General features: G+C 43.5%; 1 long non-coding RNA gene across 1 annotated transcript; it reads right to left on the bottom strand.

Annotated features, from left to right (window-relative positions):
- Nucleotides 1-6,705: 6,705 nt before the first annotated feature.
- Nucleotides 6,706-7,971, bottom strand: LOC125936822 (uncharacterized). Its single transcript, XR_007462141.1, has 2 exons — nucleotides 7,553-7,971; nucleotides 6,706-7,029 (listed from the first exon to the last, which is right to left on the bottom strand). It is a non-coding gene; the product is annotated as an uncharacterized LOC125936822 (long non-coding RNA).
- Between the last annotated feature and the right edge of the window lie 19,806 nt (nucleotides 7,972-27,777).

Raw genomic sequence — 27,777 nt, 5'->3', positions numbered from 1 at the left:
TCCCTATACGTGTACGTGTACAAATGCACTGTGGATTCCTGCAGACTCGCGGTCCTATCCCTGCACATTCCAGATCATGGCTGTAAAGTCACTGACTGAGAAGCTGAGACAGAGAACCTGAGTCAGCCTAAGGTCCACTGAACATAACAAAGGCTCTCAGAGTGTCTAAGTCTATGAGATATCACTGAAATTACTAAAATATAATTCACAATGTTTTAGGAACAAGAATGTGATTTAATTTGAACATTTATCTCCAGTTCATCATCACAAGAGGCAATATGGCCCATATAGACTTCTCAATGGTATGCCTTCTCAAGGGTTGGGCACAGGCTTGACTGAACTAATCAGAAGAAACTTCACAGCGGGTCCCCAGGCCTCAGGACAGGTCCTGGCCTCCTATGCCTCCACTGCATGTGGTACCCAGAACAGTGATCATTCTTCACCTTCAGATTCAAGAACCTGGAGATCCCCTGACCCTCATGTATCAAAGCAAGGTTCCAGGAAGTTCACAGGTTGACTCTACCTAAAGCAAGCTCCTTGTGAGCAACATTCAACAGGGGCTGCAAACCAAAGTGTACCCTGGGTAGATGGCTGACAATTTGTCAGAGCATCACAGTTTGAAGTTTTCTGTTAACCAGCATTTTGTTGTAGAAGACTGCCTAGCAGGTGCCAGCCAGGCAATATCATCCTTACCCTCATTATTGTCCACTGGAGGTCCAAGGTTCTGTCCCCATGGGGCCACCAAGAGATGTTGTTATTGATCTAAAAGTTGACTCGTGGTCAGAGATCAGTCCTACATCGTTCACCTGCTTTCTGCTCCATGCACATTTTAAGCAATTTGATACACTTCCAGAATATGTATTAAAAAATGTTGAAAAAAAAAAAAAAAAAGACAGAACTTGGGGAGGAGAAAGCTTTAAAAAAAAAAAAAAAAGAATATGTATGCTTTGCTCACCAGGCTAAACTATCTCTTTCTGGTCCTCTTCCCTCCCCCAACACGGCGGCTGTGTGGCCCCATTTGAGTCTCAGACATCTGGATCAGTGCTTCTCAAATGCTAAAATGCACACAAATCACCTGGATGTGTTTTAAAATGCAGAATCTGATTCAGGAGTTCTGAGACAGTGCTAAGACTTTGCATTTCCAACAGGCACCCAGGGAGTGAAGTGCTACGGACCCAGAATTACATGTCCAACAGCGACTATCTAGACCTTTCTAGAAGCCTCCTCCAAGCCACCAAAATCTAACCATTGGAAGTGACTTTGGACCATGAAGATTCAAATGAGAGGGGAGCCTTGGTGTGTTTCCATCCCCAGGAGCATTTTCCATTTTAGAGGACTGAGAATACTTTGCCAAAGAAGTGACAGTATTCTTGTGGAATTCTAGTGCTAGCGGGTCTGAGTTAAGCGCAGGGCACCCTGCTCAAATCATCAGAAATCCTGACTATTGTCTGTACCCTGAGGCCCCCCCTGTAGGGAGCAGTGTGTAGCCTAGCCTAACCAGTGCTATCTGTGTGGCTGAAGCAGATGCAAAGGGGAGGTAAGGGCCCCAGCATGACAGGACACAAGGTCTCTCTTCCTCCACACAATAAACTACCTGACCTCTGCTGCTAGTTTCTTCTGTGTCAGGCAGGACCACAGAACAGAAAGATAGGCATGGTCACCTCTTGTGTAGGCTCGGCTGACCATAAATTCTGCTTTAAGACCTGTTCCCTGGAGAGACATCACCAGCAAAAAAAGGTAGCAGGTGGCAAGTAAGTGGTTAAAAACAACTCATTGCTTTATCATCCAGAGCAGCCAACCGCGGGGGAGAGCATAAGTGAAGCTCCCCCGATTGCTCTTCCCCCACCTCGTTCTTCTTAGGATTATTTTATTTATAGCTAGGAAAAAAAATAATTACCTACAGCTGTGTTTCTCAGTTGCAGGGCACTTAAGGCAGCACTTCTACCCACCAGGTCCCTGCTTGCTGAGCACACCCCTGGGGGGAACCTCCTGACCCCTTTCTACACAACCCTGTGACCTCCCAGCATTTTCTAGTCTTAAGAAAACTCAGGTGATCAGCCAACGACCTTCCACAGAGGCACTCTCTAGGACTTGTCTGGGATCATTAGATTAATTTCTTTATTCCATGGCATTATCGGATGAATGGATTTGAAAGACAAATAACTCCCCTCTAGGTCCTTCTCAGAGATTAACAGACCCTGTGTGATTAGTTAAGCAGAGTGCTTAGTAGTAGTCAGAGCTCCAAATGCATTCAGATGGGAATCTTAGTATGCTGGTTCCTTCTTAGTTTCCTCATCTGTACAGTGTGGATGATAGATAATATCAGCAACCTCACTGGTGCAAAGATTAAATAAATGCATGCCAAGTATTTACTCACATGTTTGAGCAGACGAGGTATTCAACACAAGGTAGCAATTACTACATGGGTGGTGGAGAGGGAGGGATAAACTGGAACCATAGAATTAAAGCTGGAAGAGTCTGTAGAGGTCACCTGGGCCAGGGCATTGCAAACTTTATGGAGCATGAGAATCACCTGGGAGCACAGACTGCTGGGCTTCACCTCAAGATAATTGGACTCAGAAGGTTGGGGTACAGCTCATGAATCTGCATGTCTAACAAGCCCCAGGTGATGCTATTAGTACAGAGTAGCTAGACTAACCCTTTTTCTGATACAAGATGTAGCCCCATGTCTCCTATTCCTGTAAGATTCCTTGGAAGCTCCATTGGGCAAGTCCTACGATGGTAGAAGAAAGGAAATGAGTCCTTGCTGGTGAACTCTAATGAATCACAAGCTTTAAATATATTACCTTATCCTCACAATAACTTATGGAGTGACTTAGAGTTGTTTTGTTGTTATTTTGTTTTGTTTTCTTTGTTTCTCAAGATGATGAAGCTGAGGCTAAGATAACTTAGGTGCCTTGGACACTTTAACAGGAAGAAAATGAAGAGCCAGGATTTGAACCCAGTCCCTGAGTTCTTGTGTCAGTGATGTTCAGTTGTATCTGGGAATCCATACCTTACATTGCACTTTATTGTTAAGCAGCTCTTAAAAATCAGACTATGGTTTTGTTTTCATACTGAGCTACAATCTGCCTCTGTCGATTCACTGGTCCTAATCACAGTTTCTGGATCTTCAGTTGAATTGGAAAGGACTTAATATTCTTAACATTATTTGGGTAGAGAGAGGACAACCATTACCTTTAGCGCACATTTGATCATGCTTAAGTGTGTAGGTCCCAACCAAGGGTTTCTATGTTCAAATCCTGACTCCCCCACTTCTTATCTGGGTGACTTTGAGCAAACTTCTAACTAACTTGTGCCTCGATTTTCCTAAATCTGTAAAATGGGAATAGTATTTGTACCATCAGTATTTATCAGAATAGTGAGTGGAGAAAACAATTTAATGCATGTACAGAGTGACATGGAAATTTTAGCTTTTATTATTTCAATACATAAAGACTTTGTAAAGGCTTCATAAAGTCCTTTGTAACTGAGGTCTTCAAAATTGGAGAGGTCAGAGTTTTTTCACCTCCTTATGATATGACTAGAGTTCTTTTAGCAGTATCTTTGAACTTGCCACTGGTGATTAGAGGTGCTGGATAAAAAGAATATGGGGCACCCGGCTGGCTCATTTGGTTAAGCATCCAACTCTTGATTTTGTCTCAGGTCATGTTCTTGTAGTTTGTGAGTTTGAACCCCACATTGGGCTCTGTGCTGACCGCGCAAAGCCTGCTTGGAATTTTGTCTCCCTCTCTCTCTGCTGCTCCCCCGCTTGCTCTCTCTCTCTCTCTCAAAAATAAATTTTAGAAAATGCTTAAAAAAAAGAATATCAAGAGCAACTGTGCATTTCATCAGCAAGAAACCTGAGTTAAACCAACCAAGTTGGTACGTAGTTACTTTGTTTTCTTGCAGAGGTGATTCTGCTTCTTGTATTTTAAGGTAGAGAAATAGAGTCTTCATGGTGCTAAAGAAGACTGCCCATGTGTGTCCTAGTCAGAGCCTCCAAAAACTCCAGGAAAACCAAAGGATGGGAAGATAAAGATACTTAATCATCAAAGGAAGAGGAACATTTTACTGCTTGGGAAACATCATTCTTTAAGTTAAAGAAATAATACACATAATGAGGGAAAGACTCCTCAGTGAGTCCAGGCAAGATCAGTCAGGTCTGGTCCAGAGGAGCAGTACCATCCAGCTGGTCCAGAGGCTCATGAGACTCATGAAAATAGGGTTCATACTTTCATCCCTCTGGGTTTGGAGCTTTTTTTTTTTTTTTTTTTTTTTTCACAGCAAGAGCTAACTGATGCACTCCCTATAGAGTTGGTAGGAATAAAATTGCAACAACCACCATACTAAAAGCAAGAAGAGTACTACTCGTATGGTTTGAACTGCAGAAAACTGTTAGGATTCAATCATTTTTAACTTACAATAATAGCAATTTCATGTGGGCCGACCTAATACTGTTAAGTACTTCTCACATGTCTAGCATTATTTTATATGAATTATCTCATTTAATCTTTACAACAATTCTATGAAGTAGATTACCTCCTATCTCCATTTTACCAGTGAGGTCATATAAGTTTAATAAATATCTGTTGAATGAATGAATAAAAGAAATGGGCAACATTTCTCAAGGCCACATGACCAATACCTAGTAGGACAGGAATTCGAGTTTAGGTTGATTCTTCTGCCTGTGTACTTTCTACAACAGGAAGCAGGTGTTAATGACATTTATCAACCGTTCACTAGGCATTGGCTATTATAAGACCTTTAAAGCCCATTTAACCATCATATATAGCCCTGTGAAGTTGGTGTGATTTATGCATGGGGAAGCCAAGGCACTCCCAGTGATCAGTAATGTAACCATGGTAATGCAGAAAGTAAATGGCCAGGCCAGAATTTGAATCCAGGCAAAACTCCAGAAACCGTGGTCAACTATACATGCCATCTTTCAAGGAACTGATTAGGGAGAAATGGAAGGAGAAAATGGGATTTTTCATAAGCAGAACCCTAGTAAACGTTTTGTTCTCTGAACTTAAGGCTGTATTACCCCAGCCTCACTGAGTCAAAATTCTGCTTTATAAATGATCTTCATTTCTAAGAGGGCATGTATAGTCTTCTCTCATCTATTGCCACATTATTAGACAGCAACCTTTGGGAAACCAGGTTAATCTTCTCACGGAGACATGCAAGGGGACTGTTCTACCAGGGCCTCGGAGAAGCCCCACAATTCTCCACAAAGATGACCACTCCAGTCTAAGATTTCCAGCATCAGTATCACACCTCTGAACTAAGGCACTATTGCCAGAAGGCCCTTGCAAAAATGCAGATAAACTACCTGTGAAAGTTAATATGAATTAATTTGTATTATGCAAATTTAAAGTAAGGGACACAAACTTAGGGACCAACAGAGACCAGACACATAAAGGAAATGATGGAGTGAGCCTGGTGTCATGTGAGAGCAGATGCTGAGGGCTATAGCAAATTGAAGAGTACATGTCCCTTCTAAATGGACACACTACTACTAACATCAAGGCAATTGTTGACAGTGATGGATGCTTTTATTTTACAAAAGAAGACAAAACCTTTAGATATTTGGGGGTGATTTCCTTTTAAAATATTATGAAGGAAAAACTGATTCTTGGCTGAAATTGGTCTGCAGGAGGCTAGTTTGCAACACTGTGCTAAGATCAATGTTATCATTTCCTTAAGGCACAACTACTCCAAGTGTGGTCCCTGCACCAGTGACATCAACATCACGTGGGAAATGGTTGAAAATGCAAGATCTCTGGCCCCACCCCAGATTCCTAAATCCAAATCTCTGGGAGTATGACCCAGGTATCTGGGTTTAACAAGGCTTTCAAGTGATTCTTTTACGAATCAAGATATGAGTGGTCCAGAAGCAGCAAGTACCAGATGTGCAAGGTATGTGCAAGGAGTCAAGGACAGGGTCTGGGGCTGATGCTGCGGAAAGGATCCAGCCCTCTGGGTCAGGAAGAGGAAGAGGAAAGGGAAGGGTGTGACAAAGGATGTGACCCAATAAGGCATTGTGGAGCTCCACAAACAGGACTGTCACCTGTGAACAGACTCTTGGTTGCTCCTCCTCCAAAGCCAAGACACCAGGCTCTCTGAGGCTGGCACCTCGTCCTCCCCCATCTCCCGGGAAAGTGACACTGTGTTCCCATATCTGCAGAGCAGTGTCAGTGCTAAATCTGTTCTGAAGCGTGTCTCTGAAGTTGTCACCATTCTCAACTAATTAGTCAAAGGCTTCCATCTGCCTAGTGGCTCACCACACTTTTCATATTAATTTTTTATGCAAATGTGATTTTAGGGAGGAATGATGTCAAGCAAAGTGATAGGTACCTCACTTGAGCCAGAATAAGATACACCTGTGAAGTGCAATCTGCAAAATCTCCAGAAAGGTCATGTTGAAGCAAGCTTTTGTATTTGGGCTTCTATGATGCTTAAAAATAACTTCAATTAAAGTCATGGGAGATGCCATTAAAAAAAAATATATGTATATATGTATATATATTATGTTATATATATATATGTATATATATGTATATATATGTATACGTATATATATATGTATATATATATATACATATATATATACGTATATATATATATAACCTAACCTCCCTACTGTAATCTTAACTGTTTAAGAAGCTGGTCACCAAGCCAATCATTCAAAGCACAGTTCAATTAATTTCTCCTTCATTATTCTTTTATTCCCCCTCATTTTTTTGCTTAGCCATGTAATCTTATTTTATTCTTTCCTTCTTTATATTATTTGCTGCCTTCTTCTTAAAGAAGCAGAGTTATCTTTCAAGAACAAATTCCATTGTAGCAGTGACCGTGAGGATTTTAAGGCAGTAGATTAAAACCCAGTAGTAGCTTGAAATGCTGGGGATGATTTGAAAGAAAGGGTCAATTGTCTAGTATTAATTCAGTAATAACTGGAGAGACATTATTCTTATTGCCTCCTTCCAGGCAGAACTATCTGGTGTCTCATGAAGTTCAATGCCACTGTAAGGTAAAGTAAAATAAAAAATCGTATATAGGTCAATTCTGACTCCAATACTGACCCCACCTTTAGTTTCTACTTACAGATATTTGTTGGGATAGAAATTAGACTCTGGATTCAGATAATTTCCTTCCCCCCGTGTCAGAAAGCTATTGCTGCATACAAAGCATGCCAACACTTAATGGCTTAGAAGACAACCATTAATTTAGCCAAGAATTCTTTGGGCCGACCCCACGGTTCTGCTGACATGAGCTGGGCTCCACCATGTGACTTTACCATGTGGTCAGAAGGCAGGTTGCCTAAGGGCTTACTGGTCTAGGTTGGCCTCACTTTCTGTGGACCACTAGCTTTTGGAGAAGCTCATGAAGATGGCATGGTAGACACTGTTGGTGCCCTGCCCAAATTCCCTAGGATCCCTTCTGTTGGTTCCTTGTGCCTGTCCCCCAGGTTGGCAGTGCTTTGCTGCTAAGGAGTGGCCCCTGTGACCCCTTTCAGAGGGTTGTCCTTAGGTTATTGCTTCCTTACCAGCACTGAGAGCTGGGAGTTGCTGAGAGGTATATCCTCCTGACAGGCCTCTAGTCCAGAGGATGAAAACCAGCTCCTTACTTCAAAGGAGATAAACTTTGAGGCCTAACCGATGTTCTAGAAACCTCACAGGATCAGGCTGAGGCTGGTAATTTGCCTGAAACTGCACCTTTTCTCATCCTCTTCCCTACCCTTGTCCTGCTTTCCAAACTCCCTCATGGGAGCACTTCCTTTATGAGATCATTCGCTTGGGGACACCTGAGTGGTTCAGTGGGTTGAGGGTCTGATGTTTTATCTCAGCTTGGGTCATGAACTCATGGTTCGTGGTTTTGAGCCCCATATTGGGCTGTGCACTGGCAGTGTGGAGCCTGCTTGGGATTCTCTCTCTCCCTTTCCCTCTGCGCACACACACCACACCCTCCCCCCCAACTCTCTCTGTCTCTGTCAAAATAAATAAATAAATAAACTTGAGAGAGAGAGAGAGAGAGAGAGAGAGATCATTGGCTTGTCTCAGGGTGTGTTTCTAGAGATCCCAACCTAAGAAAGCTGGTCTGACCCAACCATCTTCAAACTGAACATAGAGCAGCCCTGTACATCTGTGGGAAATGTATGTGTTTCTTCACAAAAGTTCACTAGAAGATAGATTTTCCCAGCCAAAGAGAGTTTAAAATAAAAACCACCTCAAACAGCCCAGCCTTTTATGTAGGTGAAAAGACAAACAGGCAAAGAAGTGAAGCAACTGGCTGGAAGGCACACAGCCTGGGGGTAGAGAAGAAATTCAGTGCTCCTTGGACCTGAGTCACATTCTCTTATGATACTAAACTGGGGACTCCCACTGGATTCACTGAGAGTCCAGGCCCCTTGAGAAAGGGAAGATAATTGTGCACAGGGAAGAGCCACAGGGGCACCTTAGCAAGATGGGGTGCTCTCTGGTTCATAAGTCACTTAGTAAAGCCATTAGATATTTAAATTTTTTTAAAAAAGGAGAAAGAGAGCAAGAACGAAGGAAAGAACTAATGAAAGAATGGAAGGAAGGAAGGAAGGAAGGAAGGAAGGAAGGAAGGAAGGAAGGACAAGAAAGAAAAATGTCTGCATCCTGGGAAACTGGGGCTTCAGAAGTGGCCCTGCCCTTGTGATCCTCCCACCCCACAGCCCCTCCCCTCCTTCACCCCCTTCCATCCCTACCCTTCTCCTCCTCTTTCTTTCTCTTTACTTGCCTTCTGCCCTTCCTCCTGCTTCCTCTCTGTCTTCCTCCTCTTCTCCCCTTCCCTCTTCCCCTCCCCCGTCCCTCCTGCTCTCTCCAGCTCACCATTTTCACTATCATATTCAGAAGACTGCCAGCTTCTCCATGATCCCTTCCCTCTGAAAAACTGCCCTTCTAATGTCTGTCTGTTTTCACCAGTAAAGCCCTATGGGCCAGACATTCGGCACAACACGCAAATCTGGACTGCCTGTATAGTGAGGTGGCTGCTCCTGGGCGCTGCAGTGGGCAGCAAAGCCCTGGGAGACTCAGGGCCCCAAGTGGAAGCACACACGTGGCTTCTTTCTTACCGGAGGCATTTTATTGGCCTTGCAGTTCACAGATCTGCAGGGCGTGATGTATGGAATGGGAGATCGATGTGAAAATACTGTCAAGCTTCTGGAACTGGGAAGATATTTAGATCGCTCCACTCACGTACATCATATTTATGAAAGAAAAAGGAAGTGGGTGGATTATAAATGAGAAAAACCTGGAAAAAGAAATGCTATCCTTTCCAAACTCAGTCTTTTACCAACTTCTTTCCAAAAGGCTGAGCCAGCCCATCGGTAAATTTACGTTTGTGGAGTGTGACAATTTCTGGCTTTCAAAGAGCCCCTCTGCAAAAGAGGCAGCCATCAGGATTTCCACATGGGCTCCCCCAGATCTGCCCACACCCAGGCTTCCGCCCCACCCCAGAGCCTCACCCTGGGCATCCACCAAGTCCAACATAGGAAATGAGCCTGGGGAAGTCAGAGAAATCATTGCCTGTCTCCATCTTTCTGTAGATGCAGAAACTGAGGTCCAAAAAGGCAAGGGTTATACAGAGATTCCAAGAACCAAACTAAGGTCAGCCCTGGGGTCTGAGAGTCAAGAGCCCCAGGCCTGAATCCCAGCCCTACTCAAAGTTTCCCTTTTGTGACCTCAGGCCAATCACTGTGCCCCTGGGGCCTTAGTGTGGTTGATTTAAAAAATGGCCACAATTATTTATGCTTCCCCATATCCACACTCTTTGCATGTGACTCTACTGTATCTCCCATCGAGAGGAGGAGTCTATTTCCTGGCACCTTAATCTGGGCTGGCCGTGTGATTTGTTTTGGCCGACAGAATGTCACAGAAGTTCTAAGACTAAGCCTCAGGGGCCCTGCACACTATGGTTCCCTTTCTTGGAACCCTATCCAGCCATCATGTGCAAGATCTCAGGCTAGCCTTTGAGAGCATGAGAGACCACATGGAGGCTAAATGAGCCCCCAACTTAGGCCATCCTAGACCAGCCAGTTCTCAGCTGAGCTGGAGCTGCCCACAAATGTACAAATTTAGCATCAGGAGACCATAACAACTATCCAACTATGCCCATCCCCAATTTGTGACCGAGGGTATCATGAAATAAATAAATGGCTGTTATTTCAAGCCACTGTCTCGTTATGCAGCAGAAGTTAACTGATGTATTTGATTTCTTCATCTGCACAAATGCACAAAAAGGCTGGAACAAAAAGATCGCTCTTTTTTTAGGTGATTTTGGAAATACCAAATCCATAAAAGGTTAACACCTAGAACTAATCTGTCTATTAGGGTAACCACTAGGCCCATATGGCTATTTAAATTTAAACAATTAATTAAAATTAAATAGGGGCGCCTGGGTGGCTCAGTCAGTTAAGCAGCCAACTTCGGCTCAGGTCATGATCTCACAGTCTGTGAGTTCGAGCCCCGCGTCGGGCTCTGTGCTGACAGCTCAGAGCCTGGAGCCTGCTTCGGATTCTGTGTCTCCCTCTCTCTGACCCTCCCCTGTTCATGCTCTGTCTCTCACTGTCTCAAAAATAAATAAAACGTTAAAAAAAATTAAAAAAAATAAATAAAATTAAATAAAAGTAAAATTCAGTTGTTTAGTTGCACAAGCCACATTTCAAGTGCTCACTAGTCACGTGTGGGTAGTGGCCACCGTCTGGGGCAGCACAGGCACAGAACATTTCCAGAATCATAGACGTATGCATCAGATGCTGCCATCCATGGTAGCACCAGACCTCTTGACCCACCTTGTCTACACTTGCTCCCCCAGCACACATTGCTCCATAGCAAATGCCCCTCACATACCCTCTGAAAATTTCAGATCTATGTTTGGAGTTTTCTGTTTTACCTGGAACATCGAAACCATCAAGGAGTCCTTGGATTGACTGTAAACAATTCCAGTATCTTAGTGAGAGAGAAGGGGAGGGGGGCTCTTGACAAGGTAGAAGAGTCTTCAGATGGATGCCAAGCTTTTCCTCCTTCAGGGGATTGCCCTAGTTTTTATTTTAAGCATTTTTTTTTTCCATGTTGATAGGGTTGATAGCCGACTTTATCTGCATTCAATCCTTAAAAAAGATTGACGATTGATTTTTTTTTTCCTCTGTGTGTATGTGGGAGGTTTCCTCCCAATTCTCTTTCTACTTTTTCCCCCCTCCAACGCCCAGGGCTTCCTCTGACTTCAAAGAACTAGAAAAGACTCAGAGGAAAATGGGTATCTGACCTAATTAAGCATATAGATTAAGATTTTCTCTTGTGGTTGATAAAAAATTCCCTTTTCTTCTCAAGCCTCACTCTGATTCCTGGATGAAGGAGACTTGGAAAACCACCTACTTGCTCCCCCTCGATGAAGTATTGTCCCTGCAAGGAGTTGGAAGCAGGGCGGGCAGGTGAGGCCCATGGGAGAATGGTGGCAAAAGGGGGCCATTAGTAGGGATGTTTGGGGACTGCACTGCCTGGGTTTGAATCCCAGTTCAGCTACCTCCTACCTCAGGTGGATCCTTGGTCTAATTACTTAATCTTCCTGTGCCTCAGGTTTACATTTGCAAAATGGGGATGGCAACTGTTCTTCCCTGGTAAGGGTTTGATGACTGAATTCAAGAGAAGCCCTGAAAACAGTGCCCAGCATGAAACAAGAGCTCAGGGTAGCCGAACTGGACACGCCAGTGCTCAGGGACCAGGGTACTGGTTCCAGTGCCCGCCCACTAGCTCCTGTATGCTTTGCCCTGGAGCCACTTTCCCTGCACAAGCAGGGAGCCTGCATGCCAGGTGTTGTCCAAAGCAGACAGTTACACAGGGGCCACACTCAGAAGCCTCAGTTCCCTTGCCTTTGGGCAGATACAAGATGAGTTGCAACTCACACTCCAAAGCTGCCCTTACTCAGGATCAGGTTGAGCCTGGGGCTTTGCCTTCCTTGGCTTCCTCCACTATTCTGTCCTGCTTCCCCTACTCCTAGGTTCCTCCTGAGAGTGCCTCCCCAATAAATCACTCACTCACGAATCCTTTCAGGTTCTGCTTCCAGGGAATCAGACCTAAGACAGTAACAATGATGATGGTGATGATTTATTTTTATTGTTACTATTTTTATTATTGCAGTCATGCCATACAAAGTGATTTTGATTCTATATAAGGTGATACTCATCATTTCTCTAAGTATACAGAAATCAGCACTTTCAAAGCACTTTGCTTTTCCCCTGTTTCCATTAATTGTTACGACCAGATGCTTCTGGGAACAAGATATTAAATGAAAACACCAGTCCATCCCCTCTTCTCTCCCCTCCCCTGGCTACTTCCAGCAAAACCAGGACTTCCTGTGCAATAATACAGACACCTCAGACCATAAGACTAAACTGAAGCCTCTCAACCCTCTTCCAAACCACCATCTCCTGGGCCCCAGACTGCATTCATGTTAGGATGGCCTACGCTGAGAAGGACAGACCCTGGGAAAAGACTCCCACACATACCCTGGGTAGCAATGGTTCTCAGTCATAAGCCTACTTCACAATCCCTGGAGGGCTTGTTAAAATACAAATTCCTGGGGCGCCTGGGTGGCTCAGTCGATTAAGTGCCTGACTTTGGCTCAGGTCATGATCTGGTGGCTCATGAGTTCAAGCCCCATGTTGTGTTCTGTGCTCACAGCTTGGAGCCTGAAGCCTGCTTCGGATTCTGTGTCTCCCTCTTTCTCTGCCCCTCCCCCATGCTCTCTCTCTCTCTCTCTCTCTCTCTCAAAAAAAAAAATAAACATTAAAAAAATTAAAACAAAACAAATTCCTGTGTCTCACTCCCAGGGGTTCTGATCCAATAGGTCTGAGAGTCATGAATTGGCACACCTAACAAATGCCTAGGTGAGGCTGCCACTGCTGTGGTGTAGACCCAGTTGGAGTAGCATGGGCCTGCAAGACTCCTGGCTCCATGGGGATGGGCACAGCTGGGGGGTGGCCAGAAAGGGGCTGTGTCTGCAGTACAGAGTCCAAAGCAAGGCCTGGTTTCTGGCTCTTGAGTGATAATGTTCTTGGCCATGCAAGAACGTCCACAGCCATTCAGGGACTTATGAAAGGCAGAGTCTGCAGCATGGCAAAAGCTTGGTGTAACTGTTCCCTATTGCTGCTGTAACAAGAGACCACAAATTTAGCAGCTTAATACAACACAAATTGATATTACAGTTCTGGAGGTCCTGAGTCTGAAATGGGTCTTAGGCAGCTAAAGTCAAATGCTGTGTCCTTTCAGGAAGCTCTAGGGGAGATCCACTCCTTGCCTTTCCAGATTCCAAACGCTGCCCATATTCCTCCATCCATGGCCACATTAATCAGATCTCTGCTTCCATCATCACATCTCACATCCCATCTGACCCTACCACCTCACTCCTGCCTCACGCTCTCTCTTCAAACTCTGCCTAGCCACCATGTGAACAATTCTGGGCTAGCCTGCTGGAGGATGGGATGCCACAAGGAGTAGAAATGAGCCATGCCATCTGATGTCATCCTAGACCAGTTAGCCTCCAGATGACCTTCAAGATATCTGTAAATGCTTGTGTGAGCCTAACCAGACTTATGAGAAATAATCAATGTTTGTTGTGTTCAGGCAGTACATTTTAGGGTGGTTTGTTAGACTCAGTGGACAACAGACACCCATCCTGAGAGGAGGGAGGGTGGTTACATTCTGGTTACTTTCAACCAAGTCCACCTTGCAAATGTCTCTTACATGGCCACCACACAATACATTAAAAATCAGAAGAAAATTTACTTTAAATTTCATACTTCTGGCTTATTTGGAAATATTATAAGAGAAGTCTGGAAGGGAGCATGAGGAGGCCTTCTGGGACACTGAGGACATTCTGTTTCTTGATCTGGGTGCTGGTTGCACTGCAGGTGTTTCGTTTGTAAAAACTCATCAAGCTGTACACTTAGATATTGCTTTTTTCTGTAGATTTGTTAAACTTTAATTAAAAATCAAAATAAAGGGGGGACCTGGGTGGCTCAGTTGGTTAAGCGTCCAACTCTTGATCTCGGATCAGGTCATGATCTCACAGTTCGTGAGATTGAGCCCCACATCAGGTTCTGTGCTAACAGCGCGGGTCCTACTTGGGATTCTTCTCTCTCTCTCCCTCTCTCTCTGCCCCTCCCCTGCTCACTCACTCTCTCTCTCTCTCTCAAAATAAATAAACTTTAAAAAAAAAGTCAAAATAAAATGAAATAAGGTAAAATAGCACTCTCATTTAGTCCAGGCCTACAACATGAACAGAGGGAGGCAATGAATTTAACTCCCTGTTTTGGAAGCCTCAGAGAGTTAAGAAAATCCAAATTAGCACAGTTCCCCCTTTATCCTGTTGCCCTACTTGAGTCATTATATTTCTTGCCTGTTTCCTATAGGCACCTGCATTTGCCAACTATTATTAATAACAATTTAATAATTATTAAATTATTATCTCTTATAAAGAATATTATAGGAATACCTTTTACTCAAATTATCATTATGTGTTCACTCATCTCTAAGTTTCTGGCTTCTTCTTCTTCTTCTTTTTTTTTTTAAACTATTTTGACAGTAACAATCAGTCCCCTCATGCAAGTGTGTAGAGTTAAAAGGCACACCGGGCCTAATGAGGGATCTTACTTTCTGGCCTCCCTTGGGTCGAAGTGTGGCCATATGACCAGGTCTCTCCAGCTGAACGTGAGTGGAAGTTGGTGAATGTCCCTTCCCTTTCAGGCAGTTGGGGCTGATTTACATAGACGCCAAGGCCCAAGCCATATATCGGCTGGACAGAGCCTGGGCCCATGAGTCAACATGTGGTCGAAAGCCATTTGCTGATTAGACACCCAAATTGGTGTCTTTGGTGAGTAAGCAATAGCATTCTATTCTGATAAGCCACTGAAATATATTTATTTCTGCTGCTAGAGTTACCCTGATTAATACACTATTTCATCCCATGGTTATTCATGCATTCACTCATACAATAAATATTCATAAAATCTTCTCATATGCAAGGCACTGTGCCAGCTTTCTGACTTCAAGGATTTTATACGCTGGCTTAAAAATAAGGACAGGCTACTAATGCTTGCTTGCCTCACTATGTGGCAGACTATGTATAAGACATTATAACATGTGATCTTCACACTTATTACAATATAGGCATAATAGTCTCAGTTACCTGAGGCTTACAGAGTCTGGGAACATAGAACTTCCTGAGTTAAACACCTGTGTTTTTCCCAAGACATCATTCCACTTCCTAGAAGGGACATGAGGCGTGCTCATAGGAACTTTAGGCAAGTGCTTGAGGATTCAATGGCACGAGAGGGCAATGCTGAAATGCTGACAATATTCAGCAATCACTAATTACTTTGATATTCACACTTTCTCCTGGCGAGGCTGCCCACTAATGAGTCTTCTTCTGTCTGTGTTGTGACTGAGCCCCATCCCTGACTTCTCTGATGGCGATGCTTAGGGGGACAAAGAGGTGCAGAAAGGTCCACGCAGCCACCAAAGTGCAATGTGCCAAAAAAGCACCAAGTGTAAGGACTCAATGAGTCAATAAGTGCTGCATCCCTCTGCACTGAGCGACTGCTCTTGGTGTTGCTTTTTTTAAACACTCCCTTTACTCCTCCATGAAATTGTCTTGGTAAAACCTGTCTGGGTGAGACTGCATTTGATATGTTTAGTAAAACCATCGACAGCATAAAGCAATCTTAGCAGTTATCCCATCCATTCATTCATTCAACAAATAATAATTCAATACATCCCCTGTCCCTGGTGATGTGCCCAAATTTTCTACATATCTTAATTAATTTCAGGCATATTCCACTCAGGAACATTCTCAGCATCCTAACTTGGCTGTAAAATCGAAGGCTTTGCATTGCCTTAGATGTAAATACCAGGGGGGCGGGGGTGGGGTGGGGAAAGGGGGAACCGCATGCAGTTAACAGCACACAAGATCTTCAGATCTGACACCTTTCCCTGCGACTGGTTTGGAGTCTTACGGAAGTGGACAACCCACAGACTTCAAGGCTTCCTGTCTTAGTTAAAAGATATACAAATTGCTTCCCCAGTGCATCTTCTCAGGGGAGCTGCTCAGGATAAAATGCTGAGATTGCATGAATCCATCTCCAAGCAGAAACCTGAGGCAGATGCCATTATTTTTTCATGTCATCTTAATAGACTTGCTTTAAGAAAACAGTGGCATGTTTGTGCCAGGGTCCTTGGTATTTTAAATTGGCTTCTGTAAGGATGCTTTATGATGGCAGAATATGCTGTTTGGGGAACCAAATGTTCCCTCAACATTTCACAAGAGTTCCTTTACTCATAGTTCCTTTACTCATAGTTTTCCTTCTCTTCTGATCCATGCCTTTACTTTTGCCCTGGCTCAGAACAATCTCTGTTTCCTCTACTCAACAAATACTTCTGAGCACCTGTTTCATGCCAGGCTCTGAGCAGGGCTCTGGGGATAGGGTGGTGTGCAGACGGCAGTCACTGCCCCTGACTTTTAAGGGGCTTGCCACTGAGGCTGTGTTCTGCTAATGACGCTTCTCCATTATTTAATTTGTCAGTGCCCTCTAAACAATGACTCCTTGAACACTGTCTAGGTTGTGTCTACCTCACTGTCCCCAGTCAGAATTACAGTGGCAGGTTTGTAGGGTGAGGGCAGGTGCTCAGCCCATGGCATTGAAGGAATAATTGAGTGTTCGACAGGGTAGTTTGCCTGAATGTTATAACAAGAACAGTCTACTTTGTATTTCACACTAACAGCCTTGGTTTTGTTGCCCAGGGCCTGGAGATGAAGAATAAAAGGATTGAAATACTCTCCCAGGAACTCTTATTTCTGTTCTACAAGGGAAAAGATCTTTATTCATTCACTCATTCAGCAAATATTTATTGACGGCCTGCTATGTGCCACAACTGTTCTAGGTCTAAGACAGATAAGCCCTTGCACTAACAGAGCTAACTTGCAACTCTGTAGGAATGATAGGCTATCAGTAAATAAATCATAAGTAAACAATATAATTTCTGACCATGATAAGTACTGCTATGGAAAAGATATTAAACAGGGTGTTCCAGTTACTACTTCATCATAACAAACCACCCCCAAAAGTAAATGGCAATAAACAAACCATTTGAGTATGCTCGTGGATTCGGTAGTTCAGGAATTTAACAGGGCACAATATAGATAGATTGTTTCTGTCATGATATCACCTCATCTGGGAAGATTCTAAGACTGGGGTGCTTGGCTGCTGCAGGCTAAACCCTCTGAAGGCACCTTGCACGTCTGGTGGCTGAGGCTGGTTGTCACCAAGGATATGGGCTGTGAGTGCCAACTGGAACCCTGGCCCATAGCCTTTCTATGTGGTTTGGGCTTCCTCCCACCATGGCGGCAGCCTCAGGATAGCTGGCCTTTATTCCTGCTGGCTCAGAGCTCCAAAAGCAAGTGTCCCAGCAGACACTGTGTAAATTCTATCACCTTTAATAACTTGACCCCAGAAATTACTGTGAGTTATGCAGTGTCATTTCTGCTATGTTTGTTGGTTTTAACAGAGTCTTTGAGACTGGCTCAGATTCAAGGGGTGGGGATTTAAGTCCCATCTCAGATGAAAGCAGTGTCTAAGAATGTGTAGACATGTCATAGAGCTGCCAGAGATGATAGAGAGTGGCCAAGGAGTCAGAGAAGACCACCCTCAGAAGGTCAGTTTGGGGCTAAGATGTAAGTGACAAGAAAGCCATCCATACAACAGTTATGGGAGAAATGCCTTCCAGACACAGGAAATGTCCAGCCCCCTGAGTAGGGAGCCTACCCAGTGCATTCTACCACATCAGGGGCACTGAGCCTGCCTGAGTGTGAGGCTCAGTGTTCAGAAACCCACCTTCTCATAGGTATAAGCCAAAGTCTCCATCACCAACTGCATTTTAGAACATTTACCTCCATCTGCCATCTATTTAGTCTTTTCAGTTGGTTCAGAATGTAGGTGGGGAGATAGCCTTTATTGGCACCCTCCACCCCCTAATAACCTGCAGCAACTGGGCAACTGGTCCAGGAACCTGGAAGCATGTCAAGGGTGTGTGATTGGTGGGTCACAATAACAAATGGAGATGCTTAGGATGGGTCTGTGATACAGTGTGGGGTTGTGAACCCAGCAAATTACAGATGCTTATGTTAGCCCTGGGGCTTGGTTTTACTATTCTGTGATTGGGCCCTAAGTGCCATGACCCAGGCAGGTGGCTTTAAGCCTAAAGTGCCAGTTTCACAAGACTTCACCATGGCAGAGGCTTTGTCCACAGGTGAACAGATATGTTCTTGGAGGCAAGGCAGGGAGCAAAAGTGAGTGCCTCAGCAAAGATGCTTACCTTTGCTCCAAGGCACAACCTTAATCCTATGCCAAGAGGGCAGCAAATACCAGTCAACTGTCAGGAGCCTAAGAAGCAAATACTGTCCTAGACTCAACAAGGAAAAGCCTCAAGAAAGGTAGGGCCACATGGGTCCTATGCCAGCTCTGACCCAACCTACTCAGTGTCTTCAAGTTCAATTCTCTCATATTACAAAAGAGGGAAGAAAAGCACAATGGCAGGCACAGAGTATGTGCTAAGTAAATGATCACATTATTATCTGGGAAGACAAAACTAGTGTTCCTTAAGAGTGGATGGAATGAAAAGAGAGTGGGGCAAGGACACCTCATTAGCAGTGACAAGTTTTAATGGAACTGATTCATTGACAGTGGGAAGGACTTGATGAATATTTAAGCCAACAGTCTTTACTAGGATGAAGAAACACTCTCAAGAAGGAGAACTGCCTGCATTTGGCTGATGAGCTGACTGGTTGATTTGAAATGGAGGCCGCTCTTTCCCTTTGTACTGTTGTGCTCCCAGGAGAGGTCCAATAGGAAAAGACTTAGGGATTGGGTCCTTAGGCTCAGAGCAACCAAGGGGTAATGATATTCCAGGACCACTTTTTCCTTAATAGGGAAAAGCTTATGCTGGAACACTAAACAGCCAGAGAAAATAGATATACAGCTTCTGAAATTAGACCGGACTTGTATCAACCCAATTAATAAATGACACAAGGGATTTGAGTGCAGGGATGTCACATACAAAAGTGTATATTATGTCAGAGGATAAGGCCCGAAGGAGCTATTGATACCACAGACTGTGAACAGCAATCTTTGATGTTGTGCAGTGTACAAGTTGCACAGCTGTACATGTGACCCTGCTTAGGTGGAAACTTGTAACTTATTAAGCTAATGTGGAAATTCTCAGATCTTATTCCTTTGTCTTTGGAACAGTGGCAACTTTCTCTAGACTAGGCCTTACACAAATGTGATGCAACATTTTTTCTTCCTGAGAATTAGGGCAGATTTGAGTTTCTACATGATTTCCCATGCTCTTTGAGAGTGTTTCCATCAATGTTTGATTTCCCATGACAGTGGAGTGACACCCTGCACCTTCCAAGTTGGATCACATGACTTTACTGCTTCTGTTGATACTCTAAACTTCTGTACTTCATAGCCATTCAGGAATATAACTGGGTCCAGAAGCTATATCCCTGGACTTCTTCCCAGGGTTCTTTCCACTGGAATTTGAAAGTATTAATACATCACCTAGCAAATGGTGACTACATTAAGCTTCATATATTCACTTAACTGTTTAAATGAATGAATAGAATAGACATTCGACACTTGGGGAAGATTATGTCCCAAGGTCCTTCGTAAATCCACAAATCTTCAAATGCTATTAAAGCTATAATTCTCAAACTGGCTAAGGAGGGTATGAGCTCAATACCCCCCATTAAATTTTTTTGTTGGAATCATGAAGGATTGTGTACAGTTTAGGAAAAGCAAATTCAACATACCGATAGATAGTATTTTTAACATAAGCCATAGAGTGCAAAGGTCAATAAAACTGTGGTAGAAATAGAAAGTAAACTGAGAGAGGATTTCAAAAGATATAATTAAAAAAAAACAGACTGAGTAACTGTCTACTAAAACATGTAATTTTTTTTCCATAAGAGACAGTAAATTATAACTGGAAATTTTAAGTGACCCATTCAGACTCCTGAATATTCCATAAATATAGGATTAAAGTCACAGATGCAAACTTCTGCTGAGTAAGACATTTCACTCTTTAATTTATAGGAAACTTTGACTTTCTGACTAAGAACTGTCTCCTACATATCTATGCATTCTTTTCCTAGAAGCACTAGTAGCTGAATTTTTGGGATGAGGTGCAATTTTTAAGGGAGAAGCAAAGCACTGTTCTGTTGAATCTCAGTTGAGTTTCTCCAGAGAGAAAACTCCAATCACACAGGCTGGAATGACATCAGAATTCACTGGCTTATGTGTCTCTAAAGTCCGGGGGTGCTGGCTTGATGCAGATGTCTTCAGGATCCTGAGAGCCGTGACATGGTTCTTCTGCAATTCTTTTGGTTCTGTCTTCCCTTGTATACTGTCCTTGTCCTCAGGCTGGCTTCCCCTGTATAGCAAGAAGGCTGCAAGGAGCTCTGGGGACTTCCGTCCACTTCCTTATTCATATCCAGAAGTGAGCAAAGACATTTCACTCTGACCCTGGTAGACTGATTGTAAAAATGGCTCCAATTCTTTACCTCCACATCCCAGAAACCATGCCCTTGGCAATGTGAGCTTGTAGTTCCCCTCATCATGAAGTGGAGTCTGTTTCTCCACCCCATGAATGTGGGCTGGCCTCACGCCTCTTTTGCCAACGGAATAAGGTGGAAGTAACAAGGTGCCAGTTCTGAGCCTGGGCCTCAGAAGAGGGTCACCTTTCACTCTCACTTGGAAGCCTGGCTCCGCTAAAAGAACAAACCTCGGCTGCCATTCTGGGCAATGAAAGACCACATGAGGCAGAAGCAATCTATCTCAGTTGAGCCCGACCTATGCTAATCTCCAGCCAGCTGACCTCCGTACACATGGGAGAGCCTAACCTGGACAGCAGAGCCACGCGCAGACCTGCAGCTAACTACAGACACATAGAGAAGCTCAGCTGAGATCAGAACCACACAGCTGACTTGGAGAGCTATGACAAATTGTTGGAAGCAACTCTGAGTTTTTGGGTGGTGTGTTACACAGCAATAGCTAAATGATACCCAGATTTTCTAAGGTTGCCTTGATTAATTACATTGTTTTAAGCCACATGGTCACTCCCAAACCAATGACGATGGTTGGCTCTCATCCAATCAAGGCCCACCTTAACCTGTAATGGGGAAGTAGAAGTGGAAACCTGAAGGAACATAAAAATGATCAGGAGGCAGAGAGGAGAAAGGTGGGGATGAATGCATTATGAGCAAACAACTGCGACCATCGCTGCAAAAGAATTCCCAGGTGGGTGATGATGGAATGAGGCAAGGGCGATGAGGTGGCCCACTGGGTGCACACTCTTCCCCTTCACAGCACATTCAGAGTAAATGGCCTGCTTCAGCAAAATTACAAGTCACTAACTTCCCTGAAATTTCTTGAACATTTTTAAAACCACGTCAAATCCACCAAAGCCAATGTTTTAAGTACTAATGGTTTCTCCCACTCCACATAAAATATATAAATAGATCAAATCCCATGGTTTTAAGCTCAGAAATCCTTCAAAGAAGACAGCTGATGCACTAAGTAGGGCACATTTCCCCACGAGTATCTACTGTAGGCCCATAACTCACACATCATTTTCTCCAGGTGCCCTTTGCAACAAGGGATCCCTCCTGCAATACATCTAGTGCAATGGAGCCACTTTGTAACTCTGTTTGGAGGTAAGTTACAACACCAGGTTTTACTTAAATATGCTTTTAAAATGCCATGTTCTAAGTCTTTTTGAAATGCAATTGGAAAGGGATTAAAATCATCCTTAAAGAAAGAAAAAGAAAAACCATATGCAATAGAAGGATACTAAGCAATGGGTATAAATGTTGCAAAAGAATCATCTAATACAAAATCAGTAATGGCAGTAGGACTTCAAAGAGCAAAGAGCTACTACTAAAGGGAAAGTGAGTAGTGTTTCCTTTTCAATCAGGGGTAAAGATAATCATGGGTCTCTGGTAACAAACATCCCATGCTCTGCATTTTCTTTTTTGAATCTCCCTTTTACTTTTGTAAGATAAAGAGCCAAGGAATGTATGTGAGGAGGAAAGTCATCTACAGTTCTAAAAAAACAAAACAAAACACCAATTTTATTGACATTTTAAAAATAGTATTTGGAAGTAGTCAGGTTTTTATTACTAGGTAGCATACTAAAGCTTAGGGGAAGCCTCTGGCAACCAACAAAAGAAGGTAACTCCAAGAGATTTTGGTGTGAAAACTGTCCAAATATGCTGGAAAGGATTTAACAAGAACAATTCTGTGTACATTTAAGAAATCATTTGTTAAAACTTAAGGAAAATTGGGTTGGATTAAAGAGCTGTAGAAAACAGGGACACATGAATGAGGGGTTTGCCATCTTGAAAATATTCCTATAACTTGACATATTTAAAGCAACCTTAGTGGATTGTGGTGGTACATTAACTGTATTAACAGCCCCAGTTTATAACAACTGCCTCATCCATGCCCTTGAGTACCACCCTCCCAGGCGACTCTGTGCTTGGACATGTGATTCTTTGGCCAACAGGACAGTAGCAAATTTCACTCAAGTAGAGGCTTGAAAAATGCTTGTGTATTTTCTCTTCCTCTCTTGGATTCCTGTCACCCTCATGTTTGCAAGTCCAGGCCAGCCTGCTGCAGCCATGTGAAGCTGGCTGAGTCAATGCAGCCTAGAGGGGTTTGAACCCATGAGAATATTATACTCATAGAATCAAGGAGAAGACAGACTCATTCTTAAAATCCTTAAAGGATCTGTTGTCCGACTTCATTTCTGGTGCCAAAATCTGTACTAGCTATCTCTTGGGGCATAACAAAGTAACCTAACATGTAAGGGCTTAAAAATAATGAATATTTATTATTCTATGCAGTTTTTGTGTGGGTCGGAAACCTTGGTGCAGCTTAACAGGGTAGTTCTGGTTTGGGGTCTCCAAAGAGGTTGAAGTCACGATGTGGACTGAAGCTATAGTCAGCTGAAAACTTGACTGAGGCTGGAATATATGCTTCCAAGATGGCACATGTACAAGGCTATTGCCAAGACACTTCAATTCCACACCACTTGGAACTTCCCGTAGGATAGCCTGAGGGTCCTTACCACATGACTGCTGGCTGCCCACAGACTGAGTGATCCAAAAGAGTAGCTCAGAGGCTATGATGTATTTTACGGCCTAGCAGCTAAAATCACACACCGTTATTTGTGTGATAGCTTACTGGTTTCCCAGGTCAGCCTATCCAGTGTGTGCTGAATCCCACAACGGTTTGAATACCCAGATGTGGGGATCATTGGAGGCCGTCTTGGAGGCTGACTGCCATAATGGTTTTACAGAATTAGATTTACAATTTAGTGTTCAAAGACCTGTGTATTTTTTTCCAGATCAGTCTCTCGTATTACCTGAATTTCCTCTTGGCCTCCCCAGCTTGCAGCACCAAGGGAATACTACTTCAGTGGTTTCTCCTAATATCCGTGGACTCATTGGCTACCACAGCCAAAGGGTAGCATCTCATCCCACCCCTTTCCTTATATCTCTCCAACAGTCAACAGAGTTGGTAGAGGCTAGTTTTCTTTGTCTCATGTTTAATTTGTTGTAACCTCCTCTTCTGTTATGGAAGACATCTGTAGACGCCTCTCCTACTTTACTGGTCCACATAGCTGTATCTGCAGAAACCTCTCCTGGGCACCTTTTCTCTCTGATGCTACTGCTGTTGCTGTCACTGCTACCTGAACTTCCACCCCCAGATAACCCCAGGTGCCCTGGTGTTGAAAAGCCTTCCAGTGGGTCATGTTATCAGAGGCACCAGGCAATCCATAAACTCATGTGTTCATCTCTCTGGCAGATTGGAAGGAACTTTCCTTCTGCTCACGTGTGTGTGTGTGTGTGTGTGTGTGTGTGTGTGTGTGTGTATGCATGTATCCACACTTGCATTTGGAAAAAACTGCACAGTCCCTTAGTGAAATACATTTTCCCATTTTAAGCTACATCTTGCTCCTAACCATGGTGCAGAGGAGACCCCACCTATTGGAGCTTTCATACTAACCTAACACTTCTGGTCTCCTCTCCCAGCCCAGTCCCATTACTGAGAGTGAACAGTAACCTTCCTTACTTATGGTGATTTTGTTTTTCACTCCTGACCCCAATGCCACTTCCTGCAATCTGGCTTCAACTGTCCCACCTTTCAAGTCTATCAAATGTGTCTCTGTGTATTTGAAACTTGATTGTGGTCCATAAATTCTTACTCTCTTTCTAGTGCAAACAGATCTATCTACTGGACAGATAGATCTTAGTACTGAAAGTTTTTGTGGGAATATTTTATAAAATTGTTTAAAGCAACTGAGTTTTGGGGTGACATGTTATTACATAGCAATAACTAACTGATACACAAATCTTCTAAGAGTGAATTTACATTCTAATGTTTTACCTTATTGTCTCTCTTAGCACTAGATTATTTCACATGTATAGGACTTTTAGTTTACAGGTTTATTTTAATGGCAGATCCTCCCCCGGTACACACCTCTTTCCTTCTGTGTATCTCTCTCATTGTCTAATACTATTACAGTTGCCTGCACCTGGACCTCCACTGCCACCAGTTAGAACTAGATCTCAGATGGTGGTGCAGAGCCAGTGGTGGCTTGGCTCAGTTTTTGGTCTCAAGGATTTGCCTGTATCATCCACTTTCCCATGCCTTTACTTGGCAGGAGCTATAATCAGTGGCAGTAGTGGGATGGTCTTTTTCCACCTCATTTTATGACTCTGAAGACAACCCCCAGTCTATATACTTCAAGCAGGGGTCTCCTCAGAAGAAATAGCTCATGGAGCCCATATGCCTTTCCAGGACCTACTTACTGCTTGCTTTGACTGCAAGACTGGAGCTGACATCCCATTCACTCTGTGCGTGTGCATGTGTGTGTGAGTGTGTGTTTCATTCCATTTCCTTTTCCTGGACTTGCTTATTCTGTATTTAATCCCAGCTTTGCTGTTCAATTTTTCACATGTAATATATACGTTCATTACTATTTGTTTAGAGAATTGGGTAGTTGGGGAGAGAGTGGTGGTTGGGAAGCACTGAAGTCCTCACTTACTACACCATCCTTTGCCTGGAAATCCTGATTTATGTTTTTGAAAGAAGTTCCTCGTTGCTGTTGGGAAAACATTCTAGAGTGGCTAGGTTTGGATACCAGGAACGTGTTAGGGGGCTGTTTCAGGTGAAAGACAGTGGTGATTAGGGCTAGCCTATGGGCAGTGGAGTTGAGGCAAACTAGATGAGAGGTCTATTTTCAATGTCAAAACAGCGAGATTTCTTAACAGATTAGATGTGGGAAATGATGCAAAAAGAATCTAGGATGACTGTGTCTTAAGTATTTAGATGGGAGCTCGTGACCTGTACTAATACTGGGAAGATGGACAAGTTGTTTTTGTTTGTTTGTTGCTGGGAGGCAGTGGTGACAATCGAGACTTTCATTTTGGAAGTGGACATTTTCAGATGCTCACTTAGAAATCCCAGTGGAGGGGCGCCTGGGTGGCTCAGTCGGTTCAGCGTCCGACTTCGGCTCAGGTCGTGATCTCACGGTTCGTGGGTTCAAGCCCCACGTTGGGCTCTGTGCTGACAGCTCAGAGCCTGGAGCCTGCTTCGGAGCCTGGAGCCTGCTTCGGATTCTGCGTCTCCCTCTGTCTCTGCCCCTCCCCCACTCACACTCTGTCTCTCTCTCTCTCTCTTTTTCTCTCTTTCAAAAAATAAACATTAAAAAAAAATTTAAAAAAAAGAAAGGAAAGAAATCCCAGTGGAGTTATGAGAAGGCAGCTGAACACACAAACCTGGAACTCAGGTCTGGACTGGGGATATACATTTAGAAGTCACTGTATGTCTTGACCCAAATCTTAGTGGAGTAACAAAAACCACTTCATTCCGCTCACAGATATTGTGGGTCAGTACTGGAAAATGCACAGTGAGGACAGAACCTCGCTGTTCCCTAAAGTCCGGGCCTCCGTTGGGAGTGACATAAGTGGCTGAGGCTGAAACAGCTGGACCAGGAGGATCCACTTCCAAGGTTGCTTTTCCAACTCCTGTGTCGTGCCTGGGCTAAAGGACTCACTCAGCAGGGAATGTCAACCAGAACACCAACATGTGGCTCTCCAGCATGGTGGTCTATTTCTTATGTGACCATGCAGAGCTCCAGGAGTGAGCGTTTCCAGTGACCAGTGTCATGGCCTTGGATGACCTATCCTCGGAAGTCACCCAGCATCCCTTTCATTAGGCTCTATGGACCACCCAAGTTCAAGAGATCAGAATTTGACTCTACCTTGCATTGGATGGAATACCAAAGAATTTAGGATCATGGTTAAAATGGCCACATCTTCCTTATCAACTGTTTACTCATGAGAAAATAAGCTCTGTGACATAGATTTTTGTCTTCTGTTTTGTATTCTACTGTATCCCCAGTACCTAGAAATATGAATATTTGTTGGATGAATGAATGAGGAATATAAAGCCATGGATCACTGAGGAATAAAGGATGAGAGGAAAGATTACTGAGCCCTGGGTATGAGAGGAAAGATTATGGAGCCAACATTTAAGACCTGATGGAGGAGAAGCAGACAAAGTTCTTTGCCATGGATTTCATTAACTCTTTGCAAATCAATCCAGGGGACATGCTTACCTAAAACCCATGCCTCAATCTCTGCATCATGCAGTACCTGGGAGCCTAGAATTCTCTGTCTTCACAGCCTCAAAGCCACTTCCTCACAAGGACAGATATATCACCATTATGTGTACCCTTAGCCCCCAGGGGTGGCTCTTTGCTGTTGGATTGGGATAGACAACATTGCATGTTATGGGCCTGAGGAGACATACAATCAAGGTTTATAAGAGAAAAGAAATACACTATGGGAAGGGACCCATAAGCTCTTAATAACCACATTCCCCAGTACAGAACTCGGAGGGGCCAAGAATTTAAAATTTGAACCTGGCCTTCCAGGTTGCTATGAAGTCCTATTTGTCAAGATAGAATGCTTATTTAGCATGTGTTAGTTTGATACGTAACTTTTAATATTTAGACATAGAATACATAGGTAACTTTGTTTCAATTGCCCTGGGCCCTATAACTGTTACGGTCAGGCATGGCTAAATGGAGGATCTGAGGTGTAGGGGACAGTGGTGCTACTTAAGGAAGCTAGAATATCTCATACTCAACTCCAATCCACATAAATCCTTTCTGCACTTGCAATTAAAATTTGCTAAAATTAGATCATGTTGCCACCAGGGGAACTGTAAGAATGCCCTAATTAAATCATGATCTAAACTTCCAGGCTTCTCCCAGATATGATTAGCAAAGATCAAGAATTTAGAATGCCTTTCCCATTTAATTAGGAATCTTATGAAGTAGGAGTCTTCATTTAAGCAACTAAACATAACTGTCAATCCCTGCATCTAAGAAGATGCATAATTTAAGTTTTAAAATTCGGACATCCAGCATTTGTGAAAACCTTAGTCTGTGTTTATACGACTCCAGAGGTGGGCTGATCACAGAGAAGCCTTTGTCTACGTGTATGTCTAAAACAAACTAAGTTGACTTTCAAACATGCTTTCAGCTGTACGTTATTGGAATGGGTCCCGCTGGCACTGTAGATTTAAACGTAGGGGGAAAGGGGCCTCTGCCTAGGACC

Source organism: Panthera uncia, assembly GCF_023721935.1.
Source record: "Panthera uncia isolate 11264 chromosome A3 unlocalized genomic scaffold, Puncia_PCG_1.0 HiC_scaffold_11, whole genome shotgun sequence".
NCBI lineage: Eukaryota > Metazoa > Chordata > Mammalia > Carnivora > Felidae > Panthera > Panthera uncia.
This window is presented reverse-complemented; position numbering and strand designations above follow the sequence as displayed.